General features: G+C 38.2%; 1 pseudogene; it reads right to left on the bottom strand.

Moving 5' to 3' along the window:
* LOC107798362 (DELLA protein GAI-like) overlaps positions 1-7,888 on the bottom strand; it is a 32,285-nt pseudogene extending 24,397 nt beyond the window's left edge.
* Between the last annotated feature and the right edge of the window lie 375 nt (positions 7,889-8,263).

Here is an 8,263-nt window from a genome sequence, read left to right on the forward strand (position 1 = left end):
ACCGACATTGATCGATTATTTTTCAGAAATTACAGCTATCGACCAAAGTTGGTCGGTAATATCTTCTCCTGTAATAACCGACCGACTTTAGTCTATAAATTCAACTATAAATTTTATATAATATTTTCAATAATAATATAATTATTAAAATTTAAAAATTTGGGTCCTCATTACCGACCAATGTTGGTCGGTAATGAAAAAAGTGTTTTGACTAAGCAAGTCTGACCATTACAGTCAAATGTTTGACCAATATATAGATCGATTTTGGTCGGTATTTAATTTAAAAAAAATATAAAATATTTTTTTGATAGTTTCCGTCCGCTTTGGACGGGGTTTGGTCGCTTTTTTTGACCGACTAACGTTGGTCTGTATGTCTCGGTCGGATTTTCCCGGATTTCTAGTAATGCCTTCACTAATCTGTTCTTCGCTAATTAATCGAACGGCAGGCATGAGATTAAAGGAATAAAAGATATTATTCTTGTGTCGTTATGTTTTAACTGTTTAGATAGAAATCTCTCCATTTTCAATATTGAGAAGTACACAATCCGTTGTAGTCTAGGTGGTTAGGATACTCGGCTCCTTATCCGAGAGACTCAGGTTAAAGTCCCGGCAACAGAAAACAGCCTCTCTATCTTTTCGAAGGAGGTTTGTTTCAGCAGAAACACTGAATTCCTCGAGCATGTCTAATGTATATAATATCTTATACTATTGCTAATGAAGTGTTGGTTGGCGAAAAATTGGACGTTAAAGAAATAATAATAAAAAGTTGGTCGTTTAACTTCCTCGAATATACATGGCTGCTCATGTAGATAAATAATTTTGCTGTTACTTTCCAATGAAGTCTTGATCCTTTTTTCTGACACCAATCAAGTCTTGTTTTCACTCTCATACAAGTTGTATCAACATTTTTCAAAAAGATATCATTAGCACAAGGTCCACACGACTGATCCACCGCCAAATGATTGAATAACAATGAAGATAAACTTTTTCTTTTCATTTTGTACCTAAATTTACTTAGAAACTTTCGGAACATAAACCTTCATTGTAACATAAACAAAAAAGATTGTAATTACTGCATTACAAATTTTACATAGCTAATGTACTAAGTTTCCGCTACGTGAGGAGTTTGGGAAAGACCAAATCATAAGGATATATTATATGCAGTCTTACCCTGTATTTTTGCAAACGACTATTTTCACTACTTGAACCCGTAACCTCTTGATCACATGACAGTAACTTTATCAGTTACGCCAAGGCTTCCCTTCAAACCAAACGACTTTAATAGTACTGATATATTATATGGGCTCTATCCTAAAATGGGGCAAAGTAGGGTAAATTGAAGGGTCTTTTAAAATTAGCCAAAGAACTACGTTCTTCCTCTAAAAACTTGTTCAAACGGATCGGATAACGAGTTCATCATAACTGACTAGCCTAGACTCGGCGGCGTAAGCTGCCAAACAGAAGTGGAAATGAGTGGGCGACCATGCCAACTCAACGTAAGACATCCATCATTCTGTTCCACTCGATATCCATCCCTATTTTGAAACAAGGCCAAAATCATGGTTGCTTGCAGGGACGTGCTTTTACCTAGCTGAACCGGGTTGAACCCAGCTGAGTTCATCTTCACTCGCCATTCACTCAGCGTCGTCTCAACTCGCTCAGTTCCTTCGCAAGCCACCATGTTATTGATTTGCTGACCTAGGTACTCATGCACCAACCTTGAGTCACCACTGTTTTGCTGATTACTCGACTCTTAGTTCTCCAACGAGTCAAACATTTTTGAATAGAAAGACCATGCGTCATTAAACTTATCCATAAAGACACTTCGATTTGCTTCTTCTTCGATTATGGTCACAATCTTCGGATGCATTTCTTTGATTGAATTCAGCACCTTCTCGACTTCGCCTGGTGTATACAGCAGATGGTGAAACTCGAAAATAGAGTTCACAGCCACTTCTTCAAAATTATTAGGCCTAATATCCAAAATGGCAGTATCAACATCGGCTAAAGACTCGACCACGATCCCACGGAATTCAAATTCTACGCCAGATTTATCGGCAAACTCGGCGAGCTTCCACTTGAGTTGCCGTAAGGCATTGGTGTTATCGGGTGAGCCAATTATATTCCAGTGAGCCGAATAGCCATTGCGGACCTTGGTTATGTTGCGGAAACCAAATGTATATAGTGTGAATAAGTCACAACTACTATACCAAAAATTATGGCAGCCACCAAATAATAAATAAGACAATAAAACAACAATAAAGAGAACACCAGAATTTACGAGGTTCGGCTAATTTTGCCTACTCCTCGGACACAACCAATATTTTATTCCACTCCAAAAATACAAGTGAAATAATACTAAAGAGAGAAGATACAAATGTCTTAAACAGATGAGAAGACAAATGAGAGGTGTGTTTAAATCCTAAACATTAGGCCTTCTTTTATAGGGGGAAAATCCCCCCAATTCTTCTTTTCCCACCGATGTGGGACAAACATTTCTGCCAAACTTAACAAATCTCCACCTTGGCAAAATTCCACATCTTCAATTTTCTCTCAATAACAAATTTTGATTGTGTCTTCATCTTCAATCTTCAGTTTTCAACAATGTTGATCAAATCCAAACAATGTTGAAACTTGACCGCAGTCACCACCTTTGTCAGCATATCAGCAGGATTCTCCATAGTATGAATTTTCTTCACCGTGACTCTACCTTCTTCTATGATTTCTCGTACGAAATGATACCGAACATCAATGTGCTTCGTCCTTGCATGATAAACTTGGTTCTTCGCTAATTGAATAGCACTTTGACTATCACAAAAAATTGTGATATCTTTTTGTTCAACACCAAGCTCCTTTAGCAATCCTTGAAGCCAAATTGCCTCTTTCACAACCTCTGTAATAGCCATGTACTCTGCCTCTGTTGTAGACAAAGCAACTGTTGACTGCAAAGTAGACTTCCAACTAACTGGTGCCTTTGCAAAAGTAAACACATAACCAGTAGTTGATCTTCGTTTGTCCAGATCACCCGCAAAATCTGAGTCACAATATCCAACTACAGATTGATTGTCTTCCTGCTCAAAAACTAACCCGACATCTACAGTATTATGAATATACCGTAGAATCCACTTCACAGCTTGACAATGCTTCTTCCCTGGATTGTGCATATATCTGCTAATAACTCCAACAGCTTGTGAAATGTCAGGCCTTGTGCAAACCATTGCATACATCAAGCTACCAACAGCATTTGCGTATGGTACCTTTGACATATACTCTCGTTCAGCTTCATCCATTGGCGACATAGTAGTACTTAGCTTAAAATGGGAAGCAAGTGGAGTACTAACTAGCTTAGTCTTGTCATCTATGCCAAAACGTTGAAGTACTCTCTTCAAATATTCCTTTTGAGATAAACAGAGTTTCTTTGAACGTCTATCTCTAATTATCTCCATGCCAAGAATTTTCTTTGCCTCACCCAAATCCTTCATCTCGAACTCCTTCTTCAGTTGAATCTTCAACTTATCAATTTCTTCCGAATTCTTGGAAGCTATCAACATATCATCAACATATAGGAGAAGATATACAAAGGAACCATCTTTAAGCTTGCGCAAATACACACAATGATCGTATTTGCTTCTCTTGTACCCTTGCCGCAATATAAACTCGTCAAATCGCTTGTACCATTGTCAAGAAGATTGTTTCAATCCGTACAACGATTTTTCAAGTTTGCATACCATATTTTCTTTTCCAACAACTTTGAATCCTTCTGGCTGAGTCATGTAGATTTCCTCCTCCAAGTTTCCATGTAAAAATGCAGTTTTTACATCCATCTGAACTAGTTCCAAATCCAATTGTGCTACCAAAGCCAACATAATTCTAATTGAGGAATGTTTTACAACTGGAGAAAACACTTCATTGTAATCAATTTCCTCCTTTTGAGCATATCCTTTGGTCACCAATCTTGCTTTGTAGCGAACATCAACTTGGTTAGAAATCCTTCCTTCTTTGCAATACCCATTTGCACCCAATTGCTTTCTTTCCCTTTGGAAGATTGGGCAACCTCCATGTATGATTTTGATGAAGGGACTGTATTTCATCATTCATGGCAATCCTCCACTTATCTTCTTCTGAACTTTGGACTGCGTCTTTATAAGTAGTAGGAACATCATCAACTATAATTGAGGTTGCACAAACAACCGTTTCTATGAGATGAACAGGTTTCGTTATTGTTCTTTTTGGCCTGCTGGTTGCTATTGATTCAAGTTGTTGTTGAGGTTCCTGAGTTGGAATTTCCTCTACTTGCTCTCCTTCCAGAGGGTAATCTTCATTTGTTTCCTCCTATGCTTCTTGTGTAGGAAAAATAAATTTTCCCTCAAACTCCACCTGCTTAGAAGCACCTTCATTTTGTTTGGTATCTTCTGTTACCTTATTTACCATAGCAGATTCATCAAAGGTAACATCCCTGCTGAATATTACTTTCTTTGTCATAGGACACCATAAGCGATATCCTTTGACTCCAGAAGTAATTCCCATAAAAATAGCCTTCTTTGCCCTTGGATCCAATTTTGACTCTGTCACATGATAATATGTAGTTGAGCCAAACACGTGCAAAGAGTCATAATCTACAGCAGGCTTTCCATACCATTTGTCAATTGGTGTCTTGCCATCAATAACAGCAGATGGTAAGCGATTAATGAGGTGACATGCATATGTAACTGCCTCAGCCCAAAATTCTTTGTCCAAGCCAGCATTGGACAACATATACCGTACCTTCTCCAGCAAGGTTCGGTTCATACGTTCTGCCACTCCATTCTGTTGTGGTGTATGTCTGACAGTGAAGTGTCGGACGATGCCATCATTTTCACAGACCTTATTGAAATGATCATTTTTGTATTCACCTCCATTGTCTGTGCGAATACACTTGATCCTCTTGCCTGTTTGATTCTCCACCATCGTCTTCCATTTGAGAAAAATTCCCAACACTTCATCTTTGCTCTTCATTGTATACACTCATACTCTTCGGGAAAAATCATCAACAAAGGTTACAAAATAGTGCTTTCCCACCCAATGAAGGTGTTTTGGAAGGACCCCAAACATTAGAGTGTACATAATCCAAAATGCCTTTAGTATTATGGATCGTTGTACCAAATTTAATCATTGTTTGTTTTCCTTTAACACAATGCTCACAAAACTCCAAGTTGCAAGCCTTGACTCCTTTTAACAATCCTTGATCTGATAGAGTTTTCAAGGATTTTCCTCCAACACGTCCCAAGCGCATGTGCCATAACTTGGTTGCTTCTGCCTCTTTGTCGTCACTGGATGTCACTGTCGCTGTCCCAATAACTGTACTACCACGATAGCGGTACATATTATTGTTCTTCCGATTAGCCTTCATTACCACTAGTGCACCGGAGCATACTCTCATCACTCCATTTTCTGCAATGATTTTGAACCCTTTTGATTCTAGGGCTCCTACAGAGATGAGATTCTTCTTCAAATCTGGTACAAATCGAACATCTGTTAATGTTCTGATCATTCCATCGTGGTTCCTTAATCGTATTGAACCAATCCCATATGAGGTAAGAGGGCTGTTATCCGCTGTGTGAATAATTCCATATTCTCCTTCTTGAAAATCCACGAACCAGTCCCTGTTGGGACACATATGATAGCTACAAGCCGAGTCCATCAACCATATGTCTGATGATGTTGATGACTCTGTTGTAACTAATGAGAAGTCTGAATCATCACAATCAGCTACATTTGAATCCATAATGGTCTTTCCATTATTATATTTGGCCTTATTCTTCAACTTCGGATAGTCTTTCTTCTAGTGCCCTTTTTCTCGACAAAAGGCACATTCATCTTTGCTGGGTTTGGATCTTGACTTGGATCTTCCCTTCTTTGTCCTCGTTTGATTTTGAGGACGACCCCTCACAAACAGTGCTTTTCCTTCTCCGCCCTTCTATTTTTCTCGCTTTCTTTGTTCATAGTTGTACAAAGCCGAACAAACTTCTCTGAGAGAAACTTCGTCATTTCCATGGAGTAGAATAGTTTCAAGGTGCTCGTACTCATCAGGAAGTGACGCCAACAACATCAAGGCCAAGTCACCATCTTCATAAGTTGTATCCATATTTTGCAAATTTGTGACCAACTTATTGAAACTGATGATATGTGCATTCATCGTGGTACCAGGAACATAGGTGAAGTGAAACAGTCTCTTCTTCATGTACAATTTATTTTGACTATTTTTCTTCAAAAATTTATCCTCCAGTGCTTTCCATAATTTACTTGCAGAAGTTTCCTTTGTGTATGGATATTTCTGCTCTCTAGCAAGGTAGGATCGAATGGTACCGCAAGCAACACGGTTGATAATTCTCCAATCTTCTTCTCCAATAACATCTGGTCTTTTTTCTTCAATGGCAAGATCTAGCCCTTGTTGAAAAAGGACATCTAGAACCTCACCTTGCCACATCCCAAAATGTCTTGATCCGTCAAAAATTTCTACCGCAAATTTCGCATTTGACACAATTCTTGTCATAAGCGAATATGCCAACGATGACATATTATTGACACTTGATGTAGATTTTTCTTGTTTATTGTCTCCCATTTTGACACAAATATTATTTAATAGCTGACGACACAAATCAAGATTATTTCCTTTCTGGTGTGGAAGATCAGACTAAGCTGCAACCACAAAGCATACTAAGATAGAACGTTGACACAGTTACCAAGATAAATCTTTTCTGATGTGGAAGATCAGACTATGCTGCAACCACAAAGCATACTAAGACATTACCTTGGCTCTGATACCAATTGTTGTGGAAGCCAAATGTATATAGTGTGAATAAGTCACAACTACTATACCAAAAATTATGACAGCCACCAAATAATAAATAAGACAATAAAGCAACAATAAAGAGAACACCAGAATTTACGAGGTTCGGCTAATTTTGCCTACTCCTCGAACACAACCAATATTTTATTTCACTCCAAAAATACAAGTTAAATAATACTAAAGAGAGAAGATACAAATGTCTTAAACAGATGAGAAGGCAAATGAGAGGTATGTTTAAATCCTAAACATTAGGCCTTCTTTTATAGGGGAAAAATCCCCCCAATTCTTCTTTTCCCACCGATGTGGGACAAACATTTCTGCCAAACTTAACATGTTCAAGCTGAAATCAATTATATGTACTCTACTAGAATTGGCAAAGGCGTCGAGAATAGCTCGATTGACAGAGGAATAGGCGAATTCGAGGTACGGACGAACCTCATGGAGGCGCATCTGCATGAGGTTGTCCGTGTAACAACAGAATTCCATAATATCTTCTAAATTCATTCCTTGAATCTTTTGATCCAAAGCTTCAGCGAAATAAGTTGCCACCTTTTTAATTGGTCTAAATTGTGAAACTGCATGTTCTCTTATGAGCCTGACTAATGCATCGGCTAGATTTAGGTTGTTTCGTTGGACTGCCTCGCCACAAGCCATTAAGATTTTGACAAGTAGTTCTTCGTTCACTGCCCCACTGCCAATACTCAAACCTAAACAAAGTTCAAGACCATCCCGAGACCTCATTTCGTTACTGCTCTCTGATCCTTCCTCCGCCAATTTATCGCTGTAATTATCGCAAACAGCGTTAATATTCCTAGAAAACGCGCTGACATCAATGCTATTAAATATCCTGGAAGTTGCACATGATACAATCATATCATCACCATTGCCTGCAGTCGAAATCTGCTGCAGGTGGTCGTCTACACTCGTTGACGAATTAGGAATATTGGGATCTGAGATCAGGCTTTGAGTCCACCCTGAAATATTAGAAGCGCCATGGATGATTGCATCTGTAGTAGAAACAAAGGAATCCGAATTTTCCATGATTGTGTCCATAGACATCTCTCTAGAACTATCTTCTTTTTCTTGTTCTTGTTCTTCCTCTTTTCTTTTCTTTTTCTTTTTTTTTGTTGATAAATTGCTGGAGTCATCTTAGCTTTCTGCTTTGCTTAAAAAGAGTGAGGTCTTGACTTAGTCAACTTTTTTTATTTGTTTCGTTATTCAAAGAAATTTCCCTTTCGTTATTAAAAAGAATGGCACTTTGATCTAAAGTGAAGTCATTTTATTTTCCTAGGCCTATGAAGTCTTGATTGGAGGGAAATTGGAAGTTAAACTTCCTCGAACATGGCTGATCCAAATAAATCATTTTCTTGTCAATTTACAATGAGGCCAGTAGTAATAAAATACTGGTAAATAAGTCTACTGCTAACTAGAAAA

This window comes from Nicotiana tabacum, chromosome 11 (genome assembly GCF_000715075.1).
Source record: "Nicotiana tabacum cultivar K326 chromosome 11, ASM71507v2, whole genome shotgun sequence".
NCBI classification, from domain to species: Eukaryota; Viridiplantae; Streptophyta; class Magnoliopsida; order Solanales; family Solanaceae; genus Nicotiana; species Nicotiana tabacum.